Below are 16,255 nucleotides of genomic sequence, written 5' to 3'. Positions count from 1 at the left end.
TTACAGATTTCTTTCACCTTCATCTTTGAAACTATTCATAAATTATATTTATATCTTTCAAAAAATCACATCCTAATCCTTAATAATGCTCACAGTTTTGTAGTATTTAATATCTTTTGATTTATTCGAGATTTCTTCAAATCTAATACAGAATTCAAAATGTTTCACGTATTTATTATAGTCTATAGATTATGCTTACAGACTTGGTTCATGTATGTACGTATGTGTATTATACATTATTGTATTTAAGAATTTATATGATCGTCCCATGAAATACCTCTAGTCTGTAGGAAACAGTCTGTTGCTACTATGGTTTAGATGAAAGAATATTATGACATGTCGTTTAACTGTATGATACCATCTATTAATGTACCAACGATGACTTTAATGACAGTCTAATAGATATTGCGCTACAACTTTTATCGACGTGACTTATTTCTATGATGCACTTCGACAAGCTGATTTCAGCCAAATCAAGTCAAACGAAGTTTCTTATGTTTAATATTCATATAAACTTACTATGCATGTACGTAGTTTGTTTCAATAGCATCTACGTACTTTAAGAAACTAGTTGATGACGTTGTTTCAATAACACAATCATAGTGGTTTTTAGAATAATCATGATTCGAACGCAGACTATTAGGGGATGATATGTTTTAAGAACAAAAATTATAGTTTTCCCTTCTAAAACATGAGATCGAGATTGAAATAATTTTGAAAGAAGAGCGAAATAATTTTAATTCTTTAACCATTTAATTCTACCTTAATAGCAAAATACAAGAACGCGTTAAGTATACATTATTACTAATTTAATTATTTATATCACTAATAAACAATATTCTTAATTCGCAATTCTTATATCATTGAACTATACTATTAATGAAATGATTTTATATAACTTGCAATTCAATGGAATAAAAACATGAATGAAATATTTAAACATACCTACGTACATAGATTTCCAATAATTTTACGTAACTTTATGAATTAAAACGTTATAATATATTTTGCATATATATACGGTATATATCTGTTACATTTATCAAAAATGATTCTTGTTCAATTACATTCGCCACTTATATCGCGGAAGCGTAAAATTATTTCAAACAATATGAAAATAATTTATCGTGAAAAATATTTTACGTATTGTTTCTCGTTTTTATCGTAAATTAAGCACGTTCCCATTTCTTGCCATAAGAAATAATGGATAATCGATAACAATAGCGTAACGAAAGTAAAAATTATTGTTCATTCACGTTTTGAACGTAATTTTATCAGCTGTACTTTTTCAGCTACTTTGATTTTACTTAATTTCAAAGAACATATTTAAATAATAGCTGGCTTAACGTATAAAATATAACGTCGAAATATTACCGCGACTGTCTTGAACAGATTTCCGCCTGTAGATGACTTTAAACGTTTCCGTATCTCGTAATTTGCGAGAAACGAATCTCACATACATTTCTACGAGACCTTGCTCTGTCCACCTTGCAGTTCTTTCCTTGATTGACTTTCAAATTTCCCCCTGGATTCTAGGCTGTTTCTGTCATATAGAGTGAAGAGTTCGCTGGCCCTCGAAGCAAAGAGACAAGCACATAGAAAGTCTGCCTTTGGGGTTGGAAGTAAGCATAATTTACGATACGATGATCTAATCCCTTCATCACGCTTGGAATATACATGGTTGCCTGTAAAAGGACGCAGTTTTATATTCAGCAAGTTGCAAAGAAAAGATCTATGTCATTTTGTGATCTTATAGTACTCACTCGAGAGAAAAGGATATTTTAATCAACGTTATATAATATTGATGAAATCCAATTGCTGGGTCAAGAAGAAGAGAAAAATATCCTCCGCCATTGATAAGAAATATTTCATTTGACTTTCTGTTTTAATATACTGCGGGCACGAGAAAATATTTGCGCGTGTCCATATTTTCCAATGAACCGTTTTCCTATCAGCTTTTATATTTCAAATCAAATCCTTATAATCGTATGAAAGTACCATTAAATAATACCAAGTTTAATACATGTATCATGTATTTATATTCATATTATTTAAATACCTTTCGTAGTCACTGTATAACTGCCATCTATGGATAACACATAATTCTCTATTTTTTCCTTCTGTAGCCGATATTGCACGACATGCATTATTTATTGATTTGTACGTGTGTCCACAATAGGTAGATTTCTCTCTATGTGTATTCATAAAAAAAATTCGTTGAATTCAAATCAGATGATGGAGGAGATTATTTTATTGGACACGTTTATTCTATCTATTCTATCGAGGGTTCGATTTAAACGTTCGATTTAAATGTTAAATAAAAAGTACGGTATATCAAATAAATAGGATTAATTTTTGGATCTACGCTTATCAGATATTTTATACTTCTCTCATTAAACATGTACTACAAATTTACGAAGTTTTAGATTACTTCCTTGTAACATTCTCTCTCTCTCTCTCTCTCTCTCTCTATATATATATATATATATATATATATATATTTGTATATATATATATATATATTTGTATATATATATAAATATACAAATATGTACATATATATAAGATCGTAATCCGGGGATAATTCAGGGATCTATTCTGTAGTCTGAAAATCGAGTTTTTATTATGGAGTAAATGATAAAATACAAAAATAAACAACAATTAATATGCGTCTATAACAATAAATAACAATAATTATATAAACGGGAAATAAGAAGTCTTTAGTACAATGTTTACCTGAAAATCGAGAATCGATTTTCAACGTCCTGAGCTACCGATCTTTCTTCTTCAGTCTTTAAAGTTTTAAATAACTATTCCGTAACCTTGTTTGTCTCTAATGTAACTCTCTGTCCGTCCGTTCGGGAAAAACGTGCTTCTTAAAATGATCGTCCATAAAACAAAAGAAGGTCTGTCCGTGAAACACAGCCTGTCGTGCTACTCGTAAAACAAAAAGAATCCCTATCCTACATGAACTCTAGGGAGTTTACACCGCCCCTCGAATGGGGAGTGGAACAGATTCCCTTCAGATCCCCGATTACCGTTATCCACTTCATATATGGAGTTTGAAATCCTTCTTAGAATTATGAAAGGTCCTTTCCTAATTTCTTCCAGCTTATTTCTATTCATTTTTTTTCCGTTATGGGTGAAGACCATATCACCGATTTTAAATTCGTGTTCTCTTCTTTTTTTATCGTATTTTTGTTTGTTAATTTCGAAATTTCTTGTTGAGTTTTTGAATGCTTCTTCTCTGTCTCTTTTTAGGTTTATCTTATTCTCCATTATTTCCTTAGGGACGATTTCAATCATTTTTCCATTCAGTAAATGATTTGGGGCAAACCCCGTTACACTGTGTCTGGTGTTATTGTTTTCTTCTACGCTTTCTTCTGTGATTTTTGTCCAGTTTCTCTTATTTTTGTCTGAATTACATCTGATCCTGTTTACTAATGTTTGATTTACCCTTTTGTTCAGTCCATTGGAGGATGGGCAGTCTGTCGAGGTGAAAATTAATTTAATGTTCCTTTTCCTCGTATACTCTTGAATTTCTTTGGATGTCATTACTGGGTATCGGTCTGCAAGGATAATTTTTATGCAATCAGTTTCTCCTGTCGAGTCTATAAGTTTTATGATATCTTCTGTGTGTTGTGTTTTCGATGTGGACATAAAAACAGCCCTTGAAAAATGATCGATGAGTATGTGCATGTATTTCTTTGGTGAGTTGTTATTGGGTGAAATCGACCTGGGAAATTCAGTGCTTCATAAATCATACAAGGTTGTTTCTTGGGCAGTGGTTCTGGCTTTCTGTCCAATCTTGCGTTACTCCCTTGTGTTTTTCTTCCCTTCGTCTGATATTGCCCCAAGAATCCGATTAAGCCATTTGTTGATTGTACTGTTTCTTTATCGATTTTATCTTGAATGTGTATGGGTAATCCAATAACAATTAGATTTATCCCTGTCTCTTCAGAAGTCTTCCTCCTTACTTCCAATATTAATCATTCCTTTTTTATGGCATATTCAGTGAATGAACCTGAAATGTATTTAAAGTTATAAGCGTATCGTACTGCAGACCAACCTTTATTGCCAGAAGCTTTTTGAACTGCCACCTTCCAATTTTCCCAGTTGTATTCTTCATCCTTCGGCAGATTTGTCTGGTACCATTCTGATGCTGTTTTTCCCAGATATTTCTTCAAATTCTTGATCCTTTTTTCATCAGTTTGGATTTCGTATTTTTCGTATTCGGTTTCATACTCATATTAGAGTATGGAAGGGATGCGTATGTGAAATATGAATATTTCATACTCCAATCTGTGGCTTTTTGCGTTCCATCAAATTGTTTTATGACAAAGTCTGTTCCTTCTCTCTCATGCATGTTTTGTTTCTGGAAGATTTCTAATAATGTTTCTGTTTGAAGATTGGGCTTTTCGATTTCGGTCTTTATTTTCCTTGTGGGGATGATCTCCGATTCTTCTAAGTAAATATCTCGAAACACGAAGTTTAAACTTGTACCGATGTATGACGCTGCCGTTGCGTCATCCATCGTGAGTGCAATGTTTCTGTAATGGCTTACCTTGGTTAAGTTGTTTGCGGCTTTCTTCACTATCGATAAACTGAATAACCGCGGACGATGATCTCTTGCTTGATATTCTGGAGGAAAGACATCACATACTTCATCTTCTGGTTTTCTTATGGATTCTTATGCATTCTATTTTCTCCCTCTTGCGTTCTCGTTCACGGCGATACGTAGCTTCACTTCTAACGGCATGGCGTAGTGAAAATCGATTTGTAAGATGGTAATTTGGTGATAATTCAGGGATCGATTCTGTAGTCTGAAAATCGAGTTTTTATTATGAAGTAAATAATAAAATACAAAAATAAACGACAATTAATATGCGTTTATAACAATAAATAACAATAATTATATAAACGGGAAATAACAAGTCTTTAGTACAATGTTTACCTGAAAATTGAGAATCGATTTTCAACGTCCTGAGCTACCGATCTTTCTTCTTCAGTCTTTAAAATCTTAAATAACTATTCCATAACCTTGTTTGTCTCTAATGTAACTCTCTATCCGTCCGTTCGGGAAAAAAGTGCTTCTTAAAATGGTCGTCCGTAAAACAAGGGAAGATCGGTCTGTCCGTGAAACACAGCCTGTCGTGCTACCCGCGAAACAAAAAGAATCCCTATTCTACATGAAATCTAGGGATCTTGCATATATATATGTATCCTTTTAAAATTCTAAAAAATTATACAGATTCATAAAAATATAGTTAAAGACTTTGTAATATAGCGGTTTTTAAATAAATATATATAGTTTTTAAATAAATGTTAAATTTCTTCCGACTATTCGTATCACATTACGATTATGCTCTTTTAGTTCTATAGCTTACGAAGTTAGTTTAGAAGTCGAGGCTTACCTCACAGGCTTACACAAAAGTATTGGTTGAAGTTTTCCTATCAAAAAAAAAAAAAAAGTAAAAAAAAAGGAAAAAGTTGTAATCGCTTTAATCCGCAGGTTGTAGTTAACACGTTTGTGTTTCGATTTAAAAGTTAATTCAATTAATCCATAATATCGAAATGTTGCTAACTGTTATTTTATATTTTTTTTATATTATTTGATATTTAATCGTTTGATGAATACCATAGATATCTGATATTTAATCATTTAGATGAATTTCATAGATATGTAATATTTCATCGTTAGATGCGTTCCATCAAAGTTTAATATTCATCCGCCCACGTTCTCTAAGGGAAGATTTCATATAAACTAATATTCATAACGTTTTAAGACATTTATAAAATAATTACGTAACACTTTATGTTAATTTGGAAATTTAAATAAATTAGAGAATTATCAACACCATTCGTTGTTATAACGATGCTTAATAACTCGGAATACAAACAGCTTTCAAGTAATCGGATAAAATTTATCATGCTGCTAAAGTAAAAGTATGATTTATACAAGGTAAAATCTCCTTTGTAAGTAGTGTGATGCTCGTAATGTCAGGCACACGAAGTATACGCGCATATTATATCACGTAATTTCAGCTTTATTCCATCTCTTAATCGCTTGGTTTGAAGAAGCCGTAAGTAACAAGCGAAGCCATAGCGTAAAATAGTTTTATTAAACTTGTAAACAAATATAAGAAATATAGTCGTAGTATCCAACTGCAAGTTCAAATGCGAAAAATAACGTTCGGGAAAATTTGTGACATGGTGAGAAATTTTATACTCATATCCTAAATTGATAACATATATATTATTTGTAGAAAATTATATTTATTTGTATATATGTAAACATAATATCTATTAATGAAAAAGTTAATTAAGAAATATTCTATTATTATTACTATTCGTATCAATTATTTTTCATTTAATAAAAAACTAGTGTACACCAACTCATGTTCATTCTACTGATCTTATTTTTACGGTTCGAAATATATATATCGAATTTCGATTTTCCATCGTGTTTCGCTTATGATTCGTAAATATTAATTAGCATGCGATTAATTGGTGTTATAATTCAGAATGTTCGATATTCATTTACATTTATATTACTTTCACGTTATAGTTAAATATTTAACGTTGGTTAAATATTTTATTATTTGAAAGACTTGTGTCTATACTTCATATGCGACAAAAATTGAGAATTATTCACGTTTTTTAATTTAACGATCCTACTTTTATTTCAATTAAATCTCGATTCTTAAACTTTCATTTATTCGCGTCAAAATTAAATCCTAAGCTTCAATCCTACGCTTCCCTATGAAAAAACCTTTTAATCCTTATTTTTCGAATAGTTTGCGAGAATTTATCTTCGCGCAAGAATTAACGCCACTCAAGTACTAATTGATTCCATCTCCAGAGCGCTTAAGTGACATTCGATTGTCGCTTGAGTAGTTCTTATCCTCGCTGTAAAATACGACAGAATTTCGATTCCTCGATCATTAATTACATTATGAGACTACTTTCTCACGCTTTTCCATTCCACGCCGTGATTCCGCTCGCCTAACTACTCTTTCGTTATAGCGCCGATCAGACTTTCAACAAGGTCACGATTAATCTCGATAATGAAATTTCCATCACTATCGCAATAAAAAAGATTATTCTACGTTAAGCTATATCTTCTTTTTTTAATTGACAGAATGCATCGATACGTTGATCGCCACGTGAATTTTATAGATTTTGGCCAATAGATCGAATAGAAACACAGAGTGTGATTCTACGTGAAAGATAAGAAAGATAGGAAAAACACCTGGTATGATTTATTACAATTAATTTTTTTTCATCCGAGGATCGAAATTGAGGATTTAACCGGTGTACTGAAATTTTTACAAATTTTATTCCACATTTTCCACTCGGTTTTTCACGTAGAATCAGTAATTGCTCGCTTCTGCCGCAATATTTTTCAGCCCATTTACATTATTAAAAGAAACGTTTTACTTTTCCAAGGTATTGTATTACATTCGCGCACTCTTCTCCGACAACGTTACCTAATTCCTTCATATCGTCGGAAATTCCTTGGCCCGTGAGATTTAGCCTATTTTAGCGATCCTGGGAAATTCAATGAATAACAGTCGATTCGATCGATACGAGGAATTTTAAAGTTCGTTCCTCGGTATTCGTGTAATTTCATTATTCGCGTTTCATTCGTTGGGAACTTGCGTTAATTTGTTCGCCAACTGGAGGTTGCATAAGTCCGTCGATTTTTATTTCCACGAACTGTTAAAATAGGATAAAATTTTGTTGCCATAAATTGTATTTAACGTCTTTAGCGGAGTTATCAACCACGAGCTATTGTATAAAGCTTATTACTTATTGTATAGAACTTTTACTATATCGTAGATCAATAACGTACTAAGATTATGAAAAATAATTTCACGTGGCTGAGATACGACGGAGATTCGGAAGATTTTGGAGATTTATGCTCGTAATATTAAGACTTATGTACGCGACTCGAATATTTATGTATTCTCCTTCAATATCCTTAATCCCTTCGATATGACGTATAAAATTTACAAATTGCCATTTTAACACAATTCAAATATAGTTCACGTGGACTACACGCGAACGATGTGGTTTCGAATTTATTAACTAAGCGTTATACGTTCCTCAATGTGGACATTACTTATGTACATGGAATGTACGATTATAGTTAGAAACGTGGCTGAAAATACAGATTTGTTAATGGTATAAGTTACAGTTGCACAATGATGAGTCATAGCAGATGAGATTACCATAACTTCGAATATAACTTTTATCGTTACAATTCTATGTTAACGTTGTATTTGCATCTGACAGTTTGTTGAATTGCGTGATATCACGAAGATGGCGAACTAAGTTTAACTTGGTTTAAGAATATAAGTTTAACGATAAGTGAAATCTACCAGTTTCTTCTCTTTTTTCTTCTTTTTTTCTTTTTATTTTGCTTATTTCCTTATTTCGAGAGTTTCGTATAATTCTCATCTATCCAGGAATAATTTAAATGTAGAAAACAATTCAACGAAATGAGAAATATACGTTTGTTTCATGTGCGATTAAAAAATTGCATCCGACGAATTTAATATATCAATTAATAAGTATTATATTTGTTTGGAATGTTATTTCTGCAAAATTGTTTAGAATTGTTCTTTGGATATTTAATAATACGTATCTTGTAAGTTAACGAAGATAATCGCGATTTGTTGTTTTTTTTTTTTTTTATTAATGTAACTTTTACATACTGCTGTGTCCGCTAAAATAAATTCAGATATTATGGAGGTTTCAAATACGTAACGACAAGAAGATATTGTGCCTGGAAAATAGTAGTAAATGTTGAATATGTCGATGTTAAAACGTCTTTAATATATTCGGTATAAATATATCGAATTTAATTTATTTTCAAATTACATTATTATTTAATGCTCGCGATTAACAACCATTTCCAATTACATATTTAATGATGCATCTATTATCAGAACTTATTAAAACATCGCATCTCATCGAAGATCACGTTATTCTGTGATTGTTTCGTACTCGCTACGTTTTATGTACGTACACGTAATGAGAATTAAAATTTATCGAAGGAGGAGCTGCGGTCTGCGAATAATTTGTTAACAAAAGCGAAAAAAAAGAATCGTGTTAAATCTAACTAAGTATCTCTGTCTGTTGTTACAAATATTACGTTAAAATTGTGTACGAGACGAATAAATCGTAGAGAAATAGGGAATCGAAGAGGCAATTATGGCATAGAAATTAACAGGAAAAAATAATCTTATCTGTTAATTTTTATAGGATAGTTTGCTTTTTAATTTTTATCTATAGGGATAAGAGTAACCATTAGAAATGTAGTATCGTGGGCAAAAGGCCCAAGATATCGGCCGAACCGTATACAAAGTGGCGAGAGCCGTGGCGCCGTCGAGTACATCAATGTGTCGTCGGTCCTTTCAAGTGGACAGTTTTGTGGAAAGAGCCTGCGTGACTCTGGCCACGGGGTTTCGGGACACGTGTTCGATGGGACGAGAAAAAACAAAGAGACGCTAAGGGTAGTGTTAGTTGAGACGCCAGCGAGAACGAATTCAAAAGGCGTGCAGTATGAGTTGAGAAGCGAGAGCGTGCGAGTGCAGATGCCGAAGACGAGAGTTGTAGAGTTGCTAGCGTTGTAGAGAGATCGAGTTGTTAGTTATAGAGTTGCGAGAATGATTTGAACGGAATAAGACTTTTGTGTTTTAGTTCAATTTGAACATTTATCGTTCTCTGTCCATTTAATCTCTGTTATTTTTATTTATCTTAATAAATAGTATTAGGAGAATTTTACAAATCTAAATCATCCTAATCCTATCCTTTTTCCGATACTACAGAAATACTTATAGAAATTTAATGGAATTTTCTGTTAAAATTACATCTACCTTGATTGAAGGAAATTTTAATTAATTTCATTCTTAAAACTCAACGAATCAAAGTAAATGCTTAACATTCGTCATACATTAATTGAATTCGCTAAAATTGATGTACCAAATACATTTCACCATGACGAAAATGTTTCAACGTTTGCATCGATATAATAGCGTTTGTACTGGTGTATTTATCGATGATATGTTTACTTGAAATACGTGAAAACAAAGTATAGCTACAACAGGCTGTTTAAAAACAGAATGTAAATTATTGAACGTACTTTCGTACTGTGACGATAAATCGTGGGGATTGTTAATGAATTATTATGCACTCGGTAATAAAATACGCTTGCAAAATACAACATCTTTTTGCATGGAAGCTTTGATATTAATATTAAATATGCAAACAGGATATACAGCGTGATGAAGGCTATTCATTTAGTTTGCTTATTACTTTATAGAATGTTATAAACGTTAATGTTACGCCACGAGGCTTAACACAGGCTGTATTTTCTAACCGTCACTCGCGGCCCTACAATGTCTCAGTCAGATCGTCTTATCTGACCGCCGGATCATATACAATGTATCGACGAGCGCATAGCTGTCGCCAAGCAGCGAGTTCTCGAAACGTCGAATTTGGTCCGTTACGTTTTCCACGCAAGAACAGACATACGTGATCATAGGCGCGAACGGTGGCGTGACCTAAGTATAGTGGGGGTCGTCTTAAAGATGAGACAAAGAAATCATCAAAAGTCGATCAGTTCCTTGTGACGCGTCGAACGTTACACTTTGAGTCAAATTCTGAACGCCAATTCAAGTCGATCCGCGACATAGCCAAACATTCGCTTATTTTATTAAGTATAATATCGTGCTACGTCCACCAAGAGACTAAGCTCAATTGTAAGAGCCTTGCTCTATATTGTATACATCTATATTATCTGCGTGCGATAAAGTTGTTAATTGTTTATATCTTTTCAATCGTGTAGACTAATTGTTGGAAATATATATTATTATAATTCTGTGACTCTCAGTGTTATACCGCATCAACCACCCCGATTATCCTAACCGAAATACGGGGATCGAACTATTCGTGGTGTCGATTATTCTAATCGTAACGGGAATTTACGACTCTCGTTGACGCGTATTCTAACGACCGCGTCTCCCCGCGATAGCTCGAAATTACATGGTCCTTCGAGCCGGATTCAGTGTCAAGTGAAGAGTGCACGCCAGTGACACCCACTACAATACAGTGCCACGTGAATCCAACACAACCAGCAGCGGAAGCGTTACCACCCCAGCGAGGTCAGTAACGTTAAGGGTCGACACATTTGAAGAGGTATAATTCGGTGGTTGAAACGCAACCACACATCCTCCTACCGCAAGGTGGATAATCGCCAACAGAAGTAAGTCCAAACGATTTCACTATCAATTACATAAAAAATAATGTCAACCGGAGACGAGCTCGCCAACTTGCGTCGTCGCCGGGGCTACTGTAGCGCCCAGTTTACACGCCTCGCAAAAAAACTGGAAGACATCGAACAATCAGGCTGTCCGGACGAGATCGACTTGCTTCAAATTAAAGAACGTCTAGAAACCTTCGAGAAGGAAATCCGTGCATTACAACACCAGATCGTAACTTTAGACGAGGGAGAGATCGCGCGCGGCAGTGAGCTAGCGGAAGAATACGAAAGGCTGCAATGCCGAGTAGCCAAACAATTAATCAATACACGACGAAGTACGCCGTCACAGTCGACAAGCGGCGAATCAGCCGTCGGCCGCGAGTCCGCGTCGCTCAAACTACCGGAGGTTCGCATACCTACATTTGATGGCGCCCTCGAAGATTGGCAGTCGTTTCACGATGCCTTCTCATCAGCGATAGATAGAAATGAAAATTTAGCACCGGTTCAGAAATTTCATCATCTCCGAACAGCCCTGACTGGCTGGGCCGCGCGAAGCATACAGTCATTACCCATCACCGACGCAAATTATGCAATCGCCATGGACGCTCTTAGGGAAAAATTCGACTGCCACCGTCAGATCTGCATGCGTCACTGGGATTTGCTTTTCGACTATCCCAAAATAACTAAAGAAACACCAGAAGCTATAGACGATCTTATCGAGACAGTTAAAGTACATCTCCAAGCGTTAGAAAGACTCGGGGACCCAGTCACGTCAAACGCCATTCTCATAAAGCTTGTCACGTCGAAGTTACCCTCAGCCGTTGTTCGCGAATGGCAACATACCCTACCGGACAAGAAATTGCCGCCATATACGCATTTAGTAGATTTTCTGAAAACACGGACGAATAGCGACAGAGCGTGTTCATCATTAACCGTCAAAAAGGGGGCGTCCGATCAACACGACCGTCGGCGACAGGACACGCCGCGAAGCTATACATTCGTAACTACACATAATACGTTGTTGTGTCCGAACTGCCACGGACAACACGAATTATGGAATTGCCATGTCTTCAAAACGAAGACGCCCAAAGAACGCCTGGAAATCGCCAAAAGGGCGTCGCTCTGTACCAATTGTTTAGGCAAGGGACACGCTCTCACTCAATGCTCCGCGGGATCATGTCGCATCTGTAGACAGCGACATCACACGTATCTGCATCAAGGCCAGGGGCATAGCAAAACACGAACACGTGTCGGCCGAACATCGAGCGGTCGATCGTCAAGCGACCGATCATCCAGCGGTCGATCTTCGCCCAGTTCACCGTCCCCGCGTTCGTCACATCGTTCGAGACGCTCATCTTCGTCTCCCCGATCGTCTCGCCGGTATTCTCGCCGAGAGTCTCCCCGAGAGTCTCCCCGAGCGTCTCCCCGAACGTCTCCCCGAGCGTCTCGTCGAGATTCTCGCCGAGAGTCTCCCCGAACGTCTCCGCGAACATCCCCGACACGCGAATCTCGGTTACCGCGATCGGCGGCATCGGGATCGACCATATCGTCCAGTCCTAAACGACACGGAAAACAATGACGTCATCAGACGAGCCTGTTAGGGACCGAACCACAGAAAACGGACTCATCGACCCCGCTCCCTTTTGAACCATTGCAACACGACTTGTTAGTCACAGCGCAGGTCAACATCTTGAATAATGAAATTCAACCAGTTCGTTGTAGAGCTCTGCTAGATACCGGCTCTAGCATGAACTTTATCGCCGAAAGGCTCGCTAACTCATTAAAACTCAATCAACAGAAATGTTCGGTCCCAATCGGAGCACTCAACACGTTATCGACGACCTCGAAACGCTACATCACGGCCACGATCACCTCTATTGACGGCACATACGAACGCAACTTGACGTTTCTGATCATACCGACTATCGCGTCTTGGGTCCCAAACCAACCCGTAGATCGCTCAACAATACAGATACCTAGGAATCTCCAATTAGCCGATCCAAGATTCCATAGACCTGCTCCGATCGAAATATTGTTGAGCGCCGGACCAACACTAGCATCACTCTGTGTCGGCCAACTTGATATCAGTCAAGCAAACGGGCCCGACTTGCGTCTGCAAAAGACGAGATTCGGATGGGTCATCGGGGGGAGCCCAACCTCACAATCATTAGCATACGCATTTCACACCTCCACGACGGCTTTACAGGCGGACCTCGCCCGTTTTTGGGAAATCGACGAGGGTCCGTCCACCGCACGAATTTCGGAAGCGGAACGACAGTGCGAGGAGCACTTTCGAAATCACGTTCAACGCAACAACGAAGGGCGATACGTTGTCGCTCTCCCATTCAACGAAACAACTCCTCCGCTTGGATCTTCGAAAGCCATGGCAATGAAGCGACTCACTTCCCTCTGCCGTCGATTCCAACGAGACAAACAATTCGAAGCCGACTATCACGCCGTAATACAAGAATACTTGGAATTAGGACATATGACGAAGATCACCACGGACCACTGCACGGACGACGGATATTTTCTGCCACATCACGGCGTGATCAAAGAATCCAGCCGGACTACAAAACTCCGAGTTGTGTTTGACGGATCTGCACCAACCACCACCGGAGTTTCATTAAACGACGTACTTCATACGGGACCGAAACTACAAGACGACATATTTCTTATCCTTTTAAGATTTCGTTTTCATCAGTATGTCATTACAGGCTGTATTTTCGAGCTATCGCGGGGAGACGCGGTCGTTAGAATATGCGCCAACGGGAGTCGTAAATTCCCGTTACGATCAGAATGATCGACACCACGAATAGTTCGATCCCCGTATTTCGATTAAGATAATAGGGGTGATTCAGGTATGATAACACTGTGGCTCACAGAGTTAAAATTTATATTTCCAACACTTAATATACACGAATGAATAGATATAAACACTTAATAACTTATCACGCTGCAATAATAGAGTAGCACGGTATGAGACTTAATGTTAGAAATTCGGCGTTAGATCTTTGACTCAATGTGTAACGTTCGACGCGTCACAAGGAACTGATCGACTTTAGATGATTTCTTTGTTTCATCTTTAAGACGACCCCCACTATACTTAGGTCACGCCACCGTTCGCGCCTATGATCACGTATGTCTGTTCTTGCGTGGAAAACGTAACGGACCAAATTCGACGTTTCGAGAACTCGCTGCTTGGCGACAGCTATGCGCTCGTCGATACATTGTATATGATCCGGCGGTCAGATAAGACGATCTGACTGAGACATTGTAGGGCCGCGAGTGACGGTTAGAAAATACAGCCTGTGTTAAGCCTAGTGGCGTAACATCCTCCCCCCGTTGAGAGGGTACCGATCAAATGATATGGTGTGGAGTCAGGTGCGTCGCTGGCGAATCTCCTTCGCTCCGTGGGGGTGGTCGGAAGGGTCTGGATCTGGGTGAATGGGTAAGGGGTCCAATCTTTTGACGCCACGATCCAGGGTAGTTGTTGCCGTCTGCACGGTAGCGGTCCGTATGATTCCGTCGACTCCTGGATGGACCTTGATCACGCGGCCCAAAGGCCATTGCATGGGTGGTACGTTATCCTCCCTGAGAACTACTACGGTGCCTTCTCGGATATCATGTTTGCCCTTGTCCCATTTATTGCGGCGGGTTAGCTCGTTGAGGTACTCTCGATGCCATCTGCTCCAGAACTGCTGTTTGATCTGGTGGATGCGCTGCCAACTTGATAACCGTCCTGATGAAACTGTCCTGAAATCACGCTCCCGTAAACTCGTGAGTGTGTCACCGATTAGAAAATGACCGGGAGTGAGGACAGGGGGATCTTTCGGATCGGGTGATATGGGAGTCAGTGGGCGTGAATTGGGGATGGCTTCAATCTCAACCACAAGAGTATGAAGGTGCTCAAAGGTCAATAGCTCCGTGCCGACGACGCGGATGAGATGGCGCTTGAAGGATTTCACCGCGGCTTCCCATAAACCGCCAAAGTGTGGTGAGTTTGGAGGGTTGAAACGCCATTGTATCTGTCGGTCGGCGAGAAAATTCTGTACCCTCTCCTTGTGGTCGTCAGACTGCAATAGGGTCCGGAGTTCTTGCAGCTCCCGGTTGGCCCCGACGAAATTGGTGCCATTGTCGGTAAGGATGGTTGCGCAATGTCCTCGCCGCGAAATGAATCGACGTAGAGCGGCTAGGAAAGCGTCGGTGGTTAGATCGCTGACTAGTTCTATATGGACAGCCTTGGTTGCTAGACAAACGAATATGGCAGCGTATATTTTTATTTTACGTCGGTTGCGATCCCTCCTCTCCTTGATGTAGAATGGGCCGCAGTAGTCGATTCCGACGTTCGTAAGCGGACGCGATTCGGTAATACGCGCCTCTGGCAAATCACCCATCAAATATTCCACTGGTGGCGGGTTGGCTCTGCAGCAGCGGACGCACCTTTTAATGGTACGCCACACTTGGCTACGACTGTCGATCGGCCAGTAGCGCAATCTTACCGCGTACAGGGTGGCTTGTGTCCCGGTGTGGTGGTTTTTCCGATGCTCCTGGTTTATGATGAGCTCTGTAACAGATGCTTTGGGTAATATAATGGGGTATTTTTGATTGAAGGGTATAGAAGAGTTGGTTAGTCGTCCTCCGACTCGTAATATCCCATCTTCGTCGAGGAAGGGATTTAATGGTTGTAGTTTTCCTCCAACGTCCCTGCTTCGATCTTTCTGTAGTGTCCGAATTTCCGTCGCAAAATGACCGGATTGTATGATTTTGATCACCCTGTTGTGAGCCCTGGTTAATTCGTCTGTTGTTAGATGGGCAGCTAGGTGTTGTTTATGTTTCCATCGAAGACACCAAGCGACGACTCTGATTAGTCTGGTCCAGGACGAGTATCGGTGAAGGAGGGGGTTATCGTTGTTATTCGTCGTTAGACAGATCGTTTTTTTCTGTTCCGGGATGTCCCCCGACGGTGTAGGAATCCAGATCGGC

General features: G+C 38.3%; 2 protein-coding genes and 1 long non-coding RNA gene across 4 annotated transcripts in view; 1 reads left to right on the top strand and 2 right to left on the bottom strand.

Annotated features, from left to right (window-relative positions):
* Nucleotides 1-16,255, top strand: part of LOC126914808 (A disintegrin and metalloproteinase with thrombospondin motifs 3-like) — a 71,507-nt gene that overhangs the window by 18,469 nt on the left and 36,783 nt on the right. The window lies entirely within an intron of this gene.
* Nucleotides 1-16,255, bottom strand: part of LOC126914754 (uncharacterized) — a 58,195-nt gene that overhangs the window by 16,813 nt on the left and 25,127 nt on the right. The window lies entirely within an intron of this gene.
* Nucleotides 1,671-2,821, bottom strand: LOC126914856 (uncharacterized). Its single transcript, XR_007709876.1, has 3 exons — nt 2,737-2,821; nt 1,764-2,086; nt 1,671-1,685 (listed from the first exon to the last, which is right to left on the bottom strand). It is a non-coding gene; the product is annotated as an uncharacterized LOC126914856 (long non-coding RNA).

Source organism: Bombus affinis, chromosome 3, assembly GCF_024516045.1.
Source record: "Bombus affinis isolate iyBomAffi1 chromosome 3, iyBomAffi1.2, whole genome shotgun sequence".
Classification (NCBI taxonomy): domain Eukaryota; kingdom Metazoa; phylum Arthropoda; class Insecta; order Hymenoptera; family Apidae; genus Bombus; species Bombus affinis.
The sequence above is the reverse complement of the archived record's forward strand: the minus strand, read 5'-3'. Positions and strand labels throughout refer to the sequence as shown.